The sequence below is a fragment of the Grampus griseus genome (genome assembly GCF_964374135.1).
Source record: "Grampus griseus genome assembly, chromosome: 10".
NCBI classification, from domain to species: domain Eukaryota; kingdom Metazoa; phylum Chordata; class Mammalia; order Artiodactyla; family Delphinidae; genus Grampus; species Grampus griseus.
Genome location: NC_139004.1, coordinates 18007878 through 18024168, shown reverse-complemented (window position 1 = coordinate 18024168; position 16291 = coordinate 18007878). Strand labels below are relative to the sequence as shown.

Here is a 16291-nt window from a genome sequence, read left to right as displayed (position 1 = left end):
TTTCACTCTGACTTGAGTTCCTTTGTGGAAATTATTAGTAAATAATTTTGGTCCAACATTTCCATAGACATGTTGTATCCAGACTTAATAAACAATTCTGAATCACATCTAAATTAGTCTAAACTTGTAGTCACAAAGGTAACTCTAGCTGTTCTAATAAATAAACTCGCAAGTATCAGTGGTTTATTGCTCGCTCACTTAAAGCCCTAAATGAGTGTCTCTGATTGCTAAATGGCTCTTCTCCATGTGTCAGAGAGCTGATCCCATGGCACCTTGTGGTTCCACCATGTTCCGCAAATAGTTTCCAAGGAAAGAGGAAAGAATGTAGAGCATTGCATGTGGTAAGCTTGTACGGGCCAAGCCTAGAAATGGTGGACATCATTTCTACCCATCCATATTCAATAGGCCAGTAGTCAGTCATATGGCTGTGCACTAGTGCCAGCATAGCTGCATCCTGCTCTAGAAGAAGACATAAATGGAGTGAAAATGATCTAGTTTCCTCACAAAGATCTTAGAGTGCTTACCTTGTAATGTAATAATACAAGTGTGTAAGTAATAATAAAAATGTATAAGTTTATTTAATATAAACTGCATGAAAATCACTCAGCCAAATTTGTTAAATTCAGTATATAGATAAATACCATGACAGAGTGCTCCTCATGCTATGTTGCTGTTTATAATCCTGATAAGCATTAAGTAGCTTTTAAAAAAATGCATGCAACACTTTGACATTGAATTGAGACTTGGGTTCTGTACTTTTGAGTTGTATGTAGATATCCAAAAGGAGACATAGAAATGTTCTAAGTATGAGGAAATACACTACTCTTTTCCCATAAAGGTCATTGTTTTAAACAAAACTATTTTGTTCATTTTTCCTTGTATAAAGGGAATACCATTAGAAATTGTCAATAATGTACTTCATTATTCTTAAAGTGATAAAATCATTATTCTTAAAGCATAATATTTAGTTACCACTGTGCAGATTATTACATTCTGCTCAAATTGATGGTAATACATATTTTCTCATACTGCTTTGTATCATTTCAGGATAAATTTAATATTGTTCCAGAAATTTCTCTATTCTTTAGTTCTGGTAATTAAACTTATATTTCTTTAGATTTTCAGGTTCTATTTTTTTTTCTACTGGTTTCTTATACTTGTGGGAAATTATGGCGAAGAATTAATTTTGTGGTTGGAGAAAGAGGGAGTGTAAAACTATGGGTTTCTCTTACTTTTTGTTTTTAATCAGTTCCAGTCCCTGGATTTTTATCTGTACCTCTCATTACAGTCTCTGGAGGAAGTATTTATGGTTTGAATCCTAGAAAAAGTTGTCAGATGAAATCTGGGAACACCAAGGAATAATACAATACTACAGAGTTAATATGATTGATGATATCATAGCTCATTTTGAACAGATGTCAAAAGAAGGAAAATCAAGCTGCCATTCTACATACTGAGCCCTTGTTCACTTAACAGAAGACCTTTATAAGTAAATCATAATTAACGGTAAGTATTCAGTGGGTTAGGTGATGGGCATTCAGATTGCTTTAGAACTTTCAAAAAGTCATCATAAAAATCAGAATTTCTAGAAAAGATGCTTATATATTTTTTTGTATTTTTGTGCTATATTTGACCACAATGTTTAATTTGGCATTGGTGAATGGATTCTAGTTAGGAAAAGTTTCCTTTTAGAAATAGAACCACATCTGTGGCACTCTAAAAATGTCATATGCATCCAGTCTTAAAGGTAGCTTTTTAATAATTGCCAAATGAAGTCCCACTTTCCAATTGTGTGCTGACTGGGAGAGACAGTGTAGGTGGTACTTTTAAACAAGGTATGCATGTAAAAATAATTTGGGGAGAGTTAACAGAAAACACTTACATCTGAATTTAGTTACAGAAGATCTGTAGTCTCTTTGCTGAATCAACCTTGTATTGAACCAGATTATTTTCTTTAAGTATATTGTCGTATGCATTGACCATCTCTGGAAAAAAAAAAAAGGATAAATCTGTTTGACTTACCTTGTAATTTGCAGATTTATCTTAAACTTTGACTTATCTTAAACTTCTAGAATTACCTCTGAGACATGTTCACCAGCATCCATAACATCCCTCTCCTGAGGAGGCCCTCACACCACTTTCAGGGACATGAACAAGTGTGGTATATAGCGCAACGCCTACTCAAAAGTGATTCTAGAAAAGTAAGAAGTCCCACATAAGGGAAAGTACTGGTTCTTTCTTAAAGCATCTGAGGAATTTCTTACTTTTGAAACTTCATGTCCTCCCATGCTTGCTGCTTATTAATGAACTGTCAGGCCTATGCACGTTGGGGATGTTATGTCCGGCAGCATGAGTATATATATACCTCCTATTTCAATTTAAAATGAAAAACTCAGATCTGTTTGTTTCTATTAAACACACACACACACACACACACACACACACACACACACACACACGTGCATATACCCAGAAAGAACTTTACTTGGATTTTCTTTAAAATACCAGTCGAATACATAGAATTCATTGCTAGTTACTGTTAATTTAGATGAACAAAGGGGAGCAAAAGCACTTTAGACACCATGTCTCACTTTAAATTGAAAACGGCATGCTAGGGGAATTCCCAGGTGGTCCAGTGGTTAGGACTCTGCACTTCCACTGCAGGGTGCACGGGTTCGATCCCTGGTCGGGGAACTAAGATCCCACAAGCCGCACAGCGTGGCCAAAAAGAAAAGAAAATGGCATGCTGGAATTTAATTCTGAAAAAATCCTTGAGTGTTGTCAAACTTAAATGCGTTTATATTTTTAACTTTGTGATTTCAACAGACTCTAGCAGTAGTCAGCAAAGTTTTCTGTGAAGGATCAGTAAATATTTTAAGCTCTGCAAATGTAGGTCTCTGTTATAACTGCTCAACTCTGTAGCAAGAAAGCAGCTGTAGACAATACATAAACAAATGAACATGACTACGATCCAATAAAAATATATTTGCTAAAACAGACAGTGGACTGGATTTGGCCCACGGGACATAGTCAACCCTGGTCTTCAGTAACTCTCACTTCTTGCATTAACTAATTCCTTTCCTCACAGAGATTCTTAGAAACTTATTTTCCAATTATTCATTATGTTAGCTTTTTATCTGCAATATGGAAAGATATTGTTTCTCCCCCATTTGTTATGAAGAATACGACCCATCTACTCGAACGAACAGACCAGAAACCTATCATCTTTTGTGAGCCTTGCTGAGGCCAGCGAAGGCCTGGAGGAACTGGGAAATAAGTTCATCTGTCAACTTACAGCTGAAGAATTTGAAGCAAGAACACAGAGTTTTGGTTCTACAAGATGCTCTATTTAAAAAGACGCTGCTGAGAGGCCTAATGTTCAGTACTACTGGGCACAGTCTTGAAAATAATAACCTACTTTTCCTGAGCAAAGCCAGCTCTGAAAGAGGATGATGTCTACAAATGAGGTCTCATAAAAGAATATAATTAAACACTGATGCTCCTCGGAGTGAAAGAGCTTTGAGATAATGACTCCAATGGCATGTATTGTACCAATGAGAACAAGATGTCACAATTATATATTTGCAGGTTGATTTAATCTGACAGGATTCTTAGCAACACTGAACTTGGTCTGTCTGTGCATCACAACACAGCCTATGTGTTCTACAAATGAAACTCCATTTATCTTTTATAAAGTTACATGTGTCAATTAGCGAACTTCTTAATCTAGCTGTACGCTCTTATCAGTGGAGGTCCAGTGTAAGTCTTCATTTGCTGTGGCACAGGCTTTGTAAGTCATCTTCTTTATCTAATTAAAGTCTTTTAAAAATTCCTGATATAAGTGGATCTTTCATTATTTGTTTTTTGACTGTGCTCTCATGCAAAGTTCTAATTATCCTCTCTTTTGAAGTATTTCTTACAGATAAATTAGCAGCTAGTTGGTTGCGTTGTTCCTCAGTTAATCAAAGAGAGGGAGGAATGGGCTATATCAGGAGTTTGCAAACTATGGCCCTTGGTCCTAATGTAGCCCACCACCACCTATTGTGTATGGCCTACATGCTAAGAATAATGTTTACACTTCTAAATGGGTGGAAAAAGAATTAAAAGGAGGATTTTTTGACGAGTGAAAATTGTATGATTTACAAATTTCAGTGTCCACAAATAAAGTTATATTGGAACACAGTCATACTCATTTTTTAAACAAAAATCTATTGCTGCTTTTATGCTACAACAGCATAAATGAGGGGTTACAATGGAGACAGTAGAGCCAGCAAAGCCTTAAATAGTTACTCTCTGGCCCTTCATTGAAAAAGTTTGCCTACCCCTGGACTACATGAACCTTCAAATTCCCTTTCCAACCTTTTATTTTAATGTGACTGTTATCACCTTCCCTTTCCAATTCCTACTTTTGCTTTGATTTTGGGGTGTGGGAGGTTTTGGGATAGAGGCAGGAGCTCAACCCTACAGCCCCAATTTTGTATATGACAATGCACCTTAATAAACTTTCATCTCCATCCTGTGACATATTGAGGTCAACCTAGATAATCATTGATCAAAGCGCTGAACATTTATATAGTGCTTTAAAACGAAAACGCACTGTCACATACACTATCTCACTTGATCCTAAAAAATGGTGTATTCCCTTTGAAGAGGAGGAAACTGAGGTCTAGATATGTTCATTGACTTTCCAATAATCATGCAACTAAGAAGTGGAGAGCAGACCCTAAACCTGACTCAATCTTCCGTTATTCCTACATCACTACCCTGCATCAGGAAGTAACATGCATGCACAAAAAAAATCTGTAATCTGACAGTTATTCTTGTTTGAGATTCATGCACAAAGCTCATGTGAAATGGATGGGGGGAAGACCTTCTTCTCCCTTCCCTGTCACCCTGACATAAAACCGGTAAGAACTGAAGGCTGGGCTCCCTTTCCCTACATAGAGTAGAAGAGAGAGATATGGTGCACTTTCATAGCCAGACTAATCCATGCATCAAAGAAGAGTTAAGAAGCAACACTCAAAAATAACAAGATTTAGGAAGTAAAATAACCAGTGACCATGATTCCATGCTTGGCTCCCTAAGACCATGCAATGGACTAAATGTGTATGTCTCTCCCAAATTCTTATGTTAAAATCTTAGCCCTCATGTGATGGTATTAAGTCATGGGGCCTCTGGGAGGTAATTAGGTTATGAGGGTGGAGCCCTCATGAATGGGATTAGTGCCCTTATAAAAGAGACCCAGAAACCTCCCTGCCCTCTTCAGCCAAGTGAGGACACAGTGATAAGATGGCCATCTATGAACGAGGAAGCAAGTTCTCATCAGACACTGAAACTGCTAACTCCTTGATCTAGGATTTTCCAGCCTCCAAAACTGTGAGAAACAAATTTCTGTTGTTAATAAGCCACCCATACTATGATAGTCTACTATGGCAGCCCAAATGGATTAGGACAAACCAATCCCAAACAGCAGCCAGAGTCATCTTTGGAAAACCCAAATCGTATCATTAAAATAAATCAGAAATTCTCACAAGGCTGTACTTTGTTTTGCCTTCTTATCCCTCTCTCTCCTCTCCAACTCATCTCCTACCATTTTCCTTCTCTTTCAACCCACTCTAGCCACAATGGTCTTTTTGCATTGATTGCTCATTTTTACCTTGGCTATTCCATGAGCCTGGAGCATTATTACCTGAGAACTCAGGGCCCACTTCTTCCCATTATTAGAGCTCTATTCACATGGCAACTTGTCTTCAGAGACACTGTCTTTGGCCACTTCATCCATCTCTCTCTACTTGGTTCTCTGATTTATTTCTAGCATTATCCCACTCTAAAATTATCGTATTTATTTATTGATGCAGTTTTTTAATATCTATCTTTCTCCAATGGCATGTCAGCTCCTTTGGTGCAAGAACTTTGCCCATCTTTTTCACCAACACCATTTATACTGCATGGCACATGGTACACACTCAATAAATGCTAAACATATGAATGAGTCATCCTGTGTGGCCTTTGTAATGTACTTTTTCCTTCTTTTAAATATCCTCTTCCTTGTTGGTGATAAGGCAAGGCATATTATTTCAACCAAAAGACATGATATGACAGATCTGTCAACAGTAGGATAAGAAATACATGGAATACCATAAGATGTGAAAGCATGAGTTCAAGCTGGAAAGAAAAAAACATGTATAAGTTCTGTAGGGACGTAGATTGTTTACAGCAACCATAAATATTTTCACCTGTAAACATTCCTTCCACGATATCCATTTGAATCCTCGGCTTTGCAGTGTGTGGCCTGTCATTATTTCAAGGCACTGGGGGTTCATAGGTGTCTTAACTTTCTAAACTGTCCCTTTTTGAAGATAGAGCATAGAAGTATCCCAGCAGAAAGCTGAGAGGCCCTATTTAACCAGCTACTCTGATGGTTCAACTCCTTTGAGGCAAATGAATTTTGACTGGCCCCAAATATTAACAATAGCCAGTTTTGAGAATATTAACTTCATCAGAGTCATCAGTGATAAGGGGGAATATCTTTAATTCTATTTGTGTGTGGGGGGGAGGGTAGATTAAAAGTTGTATTTAAACCCTCTTTGAATGAATATTGTTAAATAAATTGAAGGTCCTAAAGCTGGACAGTACCTTAGAAGCATCAGATGTGAACTGAGCAAACTCGTGCCGAAATATCTTTTAGTTTAAGAAAATATAACTTTATCAAATTACACAATAGTTGAAAGGGATGGTGTTTTAGTAATGTGTGGCTTAGTTCTAAGGTGTACATGAGGATGGAGTTGAATTATGCATGAGACGTGGTGATTTAATGAACCACGGAAAGCACATTTACTTCAAGGGGACAATGTGTGCTTGGTATATTTCGTAAATTGTGAAACTTAGAAGGGATACTTTTGAAAATAGTACATATCAACTATACCACAGTGGAATCAGCTTAGAGAAGAGAGATGTGCGGTTGTAATAGCCAATATGGAGTTCATTGCTGAGAAAAACTTCAGTTTGTATGATTTTATAAATTCTTCTGTCAGGATCGTTCTAAGGCAGACTGTGAATTTTCTCTTGGAAGTTTTTTCTAACATTTCTTTCCTGATGCTCTCATTTTCCTTTTGGTCATCCTCATTCTCATCCCATCCAGGCCCAAGATATATTTCTTGTTCACCTGCCCATCTTTGTCAATGGCTCAGTTGTCCCTATGTTCTAATTATTCTTCCTTTATCTGCTACCAAGGTTTCTCATCCCATACTACCTGGAATTTTGCAAGTTATTTTTTCCCCTGTACACTGAAATCAGATACTAATTTTTATTCAAAATCACTTATTAAATGCACGTGCTTGAGAATGCACTGGGTGTGGTGTCTGGTCTGGAGAATAATCAGACAAATGCACTTCTTTCCTGTTACTTAAAATCTTTGATAGCTGTCCTAGAGGAGATGATACAGTTCACATTAATGAGTAAATGGTTTATAACAGCAGAATATTTGCTTTTAAAAGGTACATAAGGACATACAGTTTTTTTTAAAAAAAGAAATGGTTCTTTAATAGAAGGGTCTATGCATTTTTTACATGTCGGTAGACAAGATATTCTGGGGAAAGAGATCATTTTCAGACTTCTAAAAAGCACTCTATAGGCAAATTCTTCTCCTGCTTATGCATGGGCCTGATCGTGCCACTAAAATTACTGAATTAAAGTTACTATAACTAGAGGTGGTAACTGGATCTCGGCCTTCCCCTGACAACTGAATGCATGAACCAAAGTATTTATGCACAAAGTAGAAGGCCTTTTTAAGTAGCAAGAATCTAATTTCATTGTCATTATTACCATTGTGCCAAATGACTTGTAAAATAAACTAAATGAGATCTACAGCACTTAGCAAGCTAAGACAACCCCCAATTCATTGTTCCTCTGCAAAACTACACTCTGATGGTCTCAAAATGAGGGTGAGAGAGAGAGGGTCAGTTCTGACCTTCCACTGATCAGAACAAAGTGTTATTCCTGATCTCACTTCACTGGTTCCTGACTAGCATAGCATTTTTTGTATTGTCTTATTTTTCTCTCTTCATAAATCAAAGTAAGAATCTAAAGAGCTACAGGATCTGCCTCCTTGCTGTAGTTTTACACAGAAAACGTATTTTGCTGCCATTGGAGTGATCTGTACCTGAACAAACAGGCAGATACTAGGCTCTAGGTGCAACCTGCTAATTCCATGAAATCTCCAGAGAACTGTATCACGATGGATCTTGGGCAGAGTTTGAAAAATGCATCATGCATTCATGACTGCCCACCTTCAGATCCCATATTTACTTTTAGTGACACTGTGTCAGAAAAGTAGCAAGTGGCAGTAGGTGAGGAGAGAGGTATGGAAAGGAGACTTTTAAACCATATACAAAATACTGAGAACTTCCAGTGATAAGTCTTGACTTGGCTCCTGTGAAAGCTGTTTGAAGATGTTTGAAATAGCCCTTTCACTCCATCTCATTGTGTGAACCCAAGAAAAGCACCTAGCTTGTGCATGTTATCCAAAGCATATATAATATTATTTTCAAAAGAATAGTGCCACATGCTGCAGTGATTATTTTAAGTCACTTGAATATCTAAAGCAAATACAATTTAGAAATTACTGGGTGTTTTTGGTTTTTTTTTTGGTCTTTTTGGGTTTTTTCTTATCCATCTTGACATAAAGTGACAGAAGATTTTATTTAGTAAGATTTAGTCATCAGTACAAGGTAGCCATGTGACTGATAGTGTCAAGGGTGAACTCATTCTTCCCTATGGCCTCTTAATTTGGCCTGAATTATATCCACATTCAGTGTCATTTAGTTGAAGGGGTACAGGTTTTGGAGGTAGACAAATTTGATTAGACTCCTAGTTCACTGTTTACTACTTGAGTGGCTTGGCTAGTTACCTAAAATTGCTGATCCTCAGATTTCCACCTAGACTTGGATTAATATTTAGCTATTTGGTGTTATTATTATTTGAGGAATTGTTTATTATATGCCAGGCAATTTTCTAAGTGCTTTACCATTATATCAATTAATGCTCTAAGAACACTGAAGTGTTCAGTAGCCACCCTCTATGTTTTAGGAAACTCACTCAGAAGGGTTAATTATCTTGTCTACTTTAACAGCTCATAAGCAGCAAAGTCAAAATTCACCTTCAGGTGTGACTCCAAAGCTTGTGCCGTAACCATTGCTGTACAGAGATTAGGGAGACAGCACGCCACAAGCACTCCCTGAACACTGGTCTTGGGGGGCTTCTTCCACTGGTACTGCTGCTCTCACTCTGAGCCGTAGTCACTCAAAGTGACACTGAGCCTTCCTTCCAGCATAACCTTCATTCCCTGCACCTCCCTTCTTGGTGCCATGAGTCTTTTACAAGATACAAACTGTAGATCCTGACTGTGTCTTGCCTGGTTTCTTGGTTTAGCTTAAAGCTAAGACTTTTGTGCCTTAATCTCTTAGGAGTGAGGAACAACCGCTCCTGGATCGACCCTTAACTCTACCCCACTGGACTCTAGGGTTCTTGTGCGTCTACATCTCATGGCACTGGGAGTTCTCCATCTCCACTGGACTAAGCTGAGTACCCTAGACTTTAAATCTTTTTCATGCCAGAGTATATTTTATCCCCCCATACCTTCCTGATTTAAATAATTTTTTCTATTCAGACTCTCTTACCTGGTTGCAACTGTAATACTATCTGCTTTCCTCTGCCTTTCTAACCTTTATATAATATATATGTGAGTGTATATATATATGTGTATATATATACACACATACACGTGTATGTGTATGTACACATGTGAATGTGTATATATATGTATATATGTGTATGCATGTCTGTGCACGTGTCTGTATACAACTCATCTCACTTGTTCAGAGAACTCTGATTTCTAATCCTTTTCACTCTCACAACTTCCAACAGACTGACAGACATACCAACCTGCCATGCTCTGCTAATGCCCAATCCCAGGGCATACGGTGCCCTGCAAAATACCCTAAAGCTCATGAATAAAGTATTTTCTCCTCAATCAACAAGTTCTGGTGGTTGTAAACACAATACAGTTGTAATATCACCTTTGAAAGACCGGGGAAAAGTAAAAACAAAGCAAAACAAAAAATAAACACTCCATTCTCCCCTTTGAAATCTCGTACATCTTGAATCCATACAAAGATCTCTATTTTTCTTTGACTTACTAAAATCTTACTAGTGAGATTTTATTCAAAAGACACATTCTGCCACACACACACACAAAAACATGCTATCATCAAAATAAAACATAAAAGCAGAAAAATAAAACAGGGCCTTTTACTCTTGTGAAGGTCAAATTGTTCCTTGAAACAGTATACCTAAGTGTTTTTCAAAACCACAGATTTCAGGGTCAGTTCAATTTTTTCTCAGTACCAAATGTTTCACTTAAAATGTAAAGACAGACCAGCGATCCAATGTTTTCATTAATTTTATATAATAATTCAAGTATAAAGTATTACATTTTTCACAAAAAGCAAGGAGGCTCTGTGTGGTGTATGAGTCCCCAAAATACACACATGCATTTAAAAATTAGCTGATTAAAAAAATCCACTGAGCACTCTTTATGCATAGCCTCTTGTGTTCAAGATCTCTTCGTCCCTGTATGTGTAGGGTAGGGCTGACGGGGCTCAGCCTGTGGAAAGCTACAGGGTCACCAATAACTCCGTATCTCTGATGTCTAAGATGGGTGCTTATCTCACAGTTTATAACTACAGTTTGAGAAATCCATTTGGAAGTGTTTTTATAATAAATAATCTGAAACCCATTATTAATCCAAAGGAGTATAAATCAAGGAAAGGAAACATAATCCAAACCAATCAGGGACCTGAGGGAGCCGGAATAAGAAGGGTTATAGCCAACTGAAGGAAGATGGACCTACAATTTCATGAGCAAGACGTCAAGAATGTGTGCTTAATTTTGGTGAAGTTCTTATGAACTTAAAGAGGTCAATAGGAAGTAAACATATTCCCCAGTGCTAAGCTGTTTTGGAAACAGATAAGTGCAATATGGTCTCACCTTGAAGGACAGAAAGAACGAACGCCCTCTTGTGTGTAGTATCGTTTTTTGTTTATTTCCTGCTGAGTCAGCACAGGGCCTTCAGCTCCTTCTCAACATGGCACCTCAATGCCGGTCATTGGAGGTGACCGATCAAGTGACAGTGACTTGCCACCTCTGCTTAAGTAGCTTTTACCTTCATAGGGAAGTAGCACAACGCTAGTAAATCACTATACCATAGGGCAGCAGTTGGTAATTTTTTTTTTAAGTAATATGACAATAAAGCTTGTTTAGAGAACAATGATTTCTGACCAGGGTGACAGCAGAAGCCTTCATGGATGGAGTGAACTTAGAGTCAAGCAAGCATTTTTAGAGCATAAAAGTACAGAGGAGATGGGAGGAGATAAGAGTTGTTTTCTGTTGTGAACATGAAAATATATTATTTGGGCTTGGATTTTAGAGGGCTTCTCTATGTGCCATCACGTTTTAAATCCAAGAGGAGAAAAACTTCTAATAAATGGCTAAGATAATTAAAATATTCATGGAACCTTAAGAGTGATTTATAGTCTGCAAATGCAGCATGGAAGGCTGAGCTCCAGAATCTGGTAATTCTCTATTTCTAAATGTAGGCACTATTATTTATGAAAATACTAATTCTTTTTTATGATGATTACATAATCAAGTGTGTCTATGATTTTTTCAAAAAAACTATGAAAATGTTGGTCTCATAAAAACAAAATAAACCACATAAGTAATTAAATTTATAATAAACACTTTATTTGTGGGACATTTGTATGTGATTTATAACTGAATCATCAAATATTCATTTCAAATGAGCATGAGGGCAATACTTACTTCATACAAATGTATTTATGTTTGAAGTGAAGGAAAACTGAAAGCTATGACAGCCTAAATCTGAGCTTAGATATGGTATATATACATATTTGCACTTTCAAGCATGTGGTGACTCTTTCTTGAAATAAAGCTTCATGTTCAATGGACAAAATCCTCTGACGACTAGAAAAAAGGGAATTATGGCAACTTTGGTACTTCCTCTTAATGTCCACTCTTGCAAAAAATATTCAGTTAAGAAAACTTTCTAGAAGCAGACTGAGACCCAATCCGTCTACCACTCAATGTGGTTTTCTTCACTTATTTTGTTTTACTTGTTTTGTCCATGGGGAAACTATTCAATTTGGTGAAGGACTAGAATCTTTCCTTGCAGAAGAGAGAATTGTCTTAAGGCAAATGCACTTGTGGTTTAAACTGCATTTTAAACCGCATCTTGTCATTGTATTAGTCTCCTGGGGCTGCCATACAAATAACAACAAACTGGGAGGCTTAAAACCAAATGTATTCTCTCACAGTTCTGGAGACCAGAAATCCAAAATCAAGGTGCTGGCAGGGCTGGTTCCTTCTGGAAGCTTTGGGGAGCATCTTTCCTTGCCTCTTCCAGCCTCTGGTGGCTCCAGGAGTCCCTTGGCTTGTGGCTGTATCACTCTAATCGCTGTGCCTTTCACATGGCTTTGTCTTCTTTGTCCTGTCTTCTCCCCTTCTCTTCTCTTATAGGGACAATTGTTTTCTCTTATAGGGACATCCTAACCCAGGATAATCTCATCTCAATAGCCTTAACTTAATTATGTCCACAAAGACCCTCTTCTCAAATAAGGTCACATATCCAAATAATAAACATTCATAGTCTCTGGGTGGACATATCTTTTGGGGTTCCACCATTCAATCCACTACAATTATTTTTCTATTATTTTTCCTGTTATTCACATTGTAGGGGTAGCTGATTCTCCTCCTTTTGACCATGATATTAAATTAAATAAAAGTCAACCTGTGACTCTGCACAGTGAGATTTTACTCTCTTCTGATTTTATTTGGCTTTGTTAATAGATGTAAATTTCATACACCTTCTACCTGATTATAGGACATTGCTCTAAATCAAACAGAGAGCTTAATTTCATCTTATTCTTAAAATTCATAAAACATGAAATTCTAGCTGAAAGAAAATAAGAAATAGCATCTATTTATTTACTTTCAATTATTTATTTTAGTTATATGTTCTCCCAGAATACAATATTTCATCTATTGACTTGTTATATGTTATAAAAATATTTTAATGCTAGAGAAAATATGATATAGTTAAAATAAAATGTACAGGCTTTTGCCAGAGATGATTCTGACCATTATTCATAGTTCATAGCTTCACATTTTCAGTCTATTTGATTTAAAGCAAGCCACTCAATCGTTTTTAGTCCCTGTTTTCTCATGTAAAATGGAGACACCAATACCTCCTATGCTTGTTTATAAAGAGGATTAGATATAATACAGGTAAGTCACCTAGTACAAAACCTAGCACATCGTATTTACTTTATAAATGATATCTATTACTTATATAGATTTGGTCTATGAAGCAAAGTATAAAAATGACTTTTTGTTGTTAGCTCATTTATTTAATTCATTTACATGCTGAATTGAATAGTCTCTGGTCTAAGGTAGGTTTGGAGAGCATGGTGTAATTGTGAGTTGCCAGAAGTCCGACATCATGTCTTAATTTCTTTGGTGGATCTGCTTCCGCATTCTTTCTTTCTTTAATTTTTATTTTTTTAATTAAAAATTTTTTTTAATGTTTTTATTATTTATTTTTTAAAAACTTTTGTTAGGGTATAGTTGATTTACAACTATAGGGTATTAGTTTCGGGTGTACATCAAAGTGAATCTGTTATACATATACATATATCCACTCTTTTTTATATTCTTTTCCCATATAGGCCATTTCAGAGTACTGAGTAGAGTTCCCTGTGCTACACAGTAGGTCCTTATTAGTTATCTGTTTTATATATGGTAGTGAGTATATGTCAATCCCAATCTCCCAATTTATCCCCCCCTTACCCCCAGGTAACCATAAGTTTGTTTTCTACTCTGCAACTGTATTTCTGTTTTGTAGATAAGTTCATTTGTACCTTTTTTTTTTAGATTCCACATATATATTAATATAATGGAATATTACTCAGTCATAAGAAAGAACAAAATAATGCCATTTGCAGCAACATGGATGGATCTAGAGATTGTCATACTGAGTGAAGTAAGTCAGACAGAGAAAGACAAATATATGATATCTCATCCTTTCAATTTGATCTATTATCCAGGCTTGTCTCCTCAGTCTCCCCTGAAAACATCATTCTCCTTCCTGACCACAGTCTTGCTCATGCTGTTTGACTGCTTGGAAACGTTCTCCTTTCTTCTCTGCTATCCACCTACCCACTGTTTATGGCCCATGAAAAGTCACTTATTTTCTCTGTAGACCCCTCCCATGTTATGCTCAAATGTATGTCCTGCTTTGAAATTTGAAATTTTTTACACTCTGTACTCATTTTGGCATTTGACTTATACTACCTCACATTGTTAGAAGATGTTAAGTTGGGTGTAAAAATCATCAGATGTAAGTTTCATGAGGTCAAAGATTTTAATTAAGTTTCTCAGTGTTTCTGGGTTGCATTCTTAACTTAATTCAATTGTTCTTGCAGGTTCAAGTCTCACCTCAGATCCATGCTTCTTTTGGATTAAATTAAACTCCAAGCTCTCATCATCCAGATTGGTGGGAAATTCAACTCTGATAATTATTGGGCCTCCTCCCTCATGATTATCCAATCATCCAGAGACCTTACACAGAGACAAACATTTGGATCCTCCAGTCTTTTATCTGCCCTAGTTACCCCAGGAAGACCATTATCCATGCCCACATAGTCATCGAAATTTAGAAGCTCCCATGTCACATAGGATAGATGTTTCCAGGGCTGGGAGTTCAGTTTAGCTATTTTCCTGGAATCCAACCCCCACTCTGTGTTATGAGAAAGTCATTCTGGAATCTCAAATCCTCATGAATCTCAGAAATCACTATCCTTTCCTTTTGCTTGGAAAAATCTCTTTGTCTATTCCCAAATCTCTTTGTCTTCCTCCTTCAAAGAAGGTATCTGCCCATCTCTTTCCTACTTATTCAGTAAACTCCCTTCACTGAGCTTAGATTTACAAATGGCAGGAAAAGAAACTGTCTTCAAAAATCTTCTGTTTTCAACCTTACATTCCTACCTTAGATGAGTCACACTATTTAATTCAACTGGAAGTAAAGAAAGAAAATATCATAGGATACAGCACACTTTAATGTTTAAATAAAACTTTCTTTCCAGCAGTAAGTACTCAAGAACACAGATTATCTGGATATGTCTCAGAGACTTGTGGAGCACACTTATTGATGATCAAAGTGTGTGACAGCCTGAAGGATAAACTGGAAAATAAATTATTTCAAGAGAAAGACGATACCAACAGAAAAGTTGGGTGTGGAAACGATGCCTCCAATCATATGAGAAGTGTTGAGTGGGAGTTAATTACACTTACAAGATTTGTCTGTCAGATTTGTCCTCTAGCTCAGCTCTCACAATCTGAGACCTAGAGTGAAAAGCAACTCAAAGTGGAAACTGAAAGAGGGCTGTTTTAAATACCCAGTAAGATATCGGAAGCACATGACGGTATTGCTTTAGAATCCTTTTAACATAGTTGAGAGAGAACATGAGTTTAGAATATTGAGGGCTCTGAACAACAAAGCATGCCTTTGGCCCACTGAACTTTTGTCACAATGTGCAAACATGCCCTTGACATGGGAGCATCCTCACTAAGCACACATGGTAACGTTTGCTACAGCCAAGACCTTAACAGACACATGGGAACCTAGCAATCCCCACGGTGTTGGTTACGCTCTCAGAGCTCTGTTGCAATGAGAGTAGGTGCCAATGGCAGATGAACAACTATGGTAACCTGAGTAATGATGAGAACCATGTGCATCCTCGTTGAAAACCATTCACTATCAGAACCCATGGCAAGTTGTTTGTGTATAGCCTGCAAAACACTAAGAGGTCTGAGAAGCAGAAACAGCTAAAGAGAATCAGGAAGGAGGAGGAGGAGATTTTCTAGAAGGTAGTTTGGATGACTAATTTGTTACAACTATATGGACTAACTGTCTCTACTCTCAAAATTGTATGTGTGGGGATGGAGTGACTCAGGACCAGGAGTTAAAACATCAACCGAGGTGCTTTTACAGCATCTTTAGCTGTAACTTATAAAATTGGACCTTCTAGTATTTCCCAAATATCTGGTGTTTCCTGCAATTTACCCTATCAAGTTCTAGCCCATCAATCAAGATACTCCACTGGAGATGGCCTACTACTTTTAAATAAGGTTGACAACTTCTGCACATTATACCCTC

The 16291-nt window shown here is 37.1% G+C and overlaps 1 long non-coding RNA gene across 1 annotated transcript in view; it reads right to left on the bottom strand.

Annotated features, from left to right (window-relative positions):
- Window positions 1-1942: 1942 nt before the first annotated feature.
- Window positions 1943-16291, bottom strand: part of LOC309828707 — a 66815-nt gene continuing 52466 nt past the window's right edge. Inside the window, exon 3 of the long non-coding RNA XR_014297346.1 lies at window positions 1943-1983. This is a non-coding gene — a long non-coding RNA (uncharacterized lncRNA). The remainder of the gene's footprint in view (window positions 1984-16291) is intronic.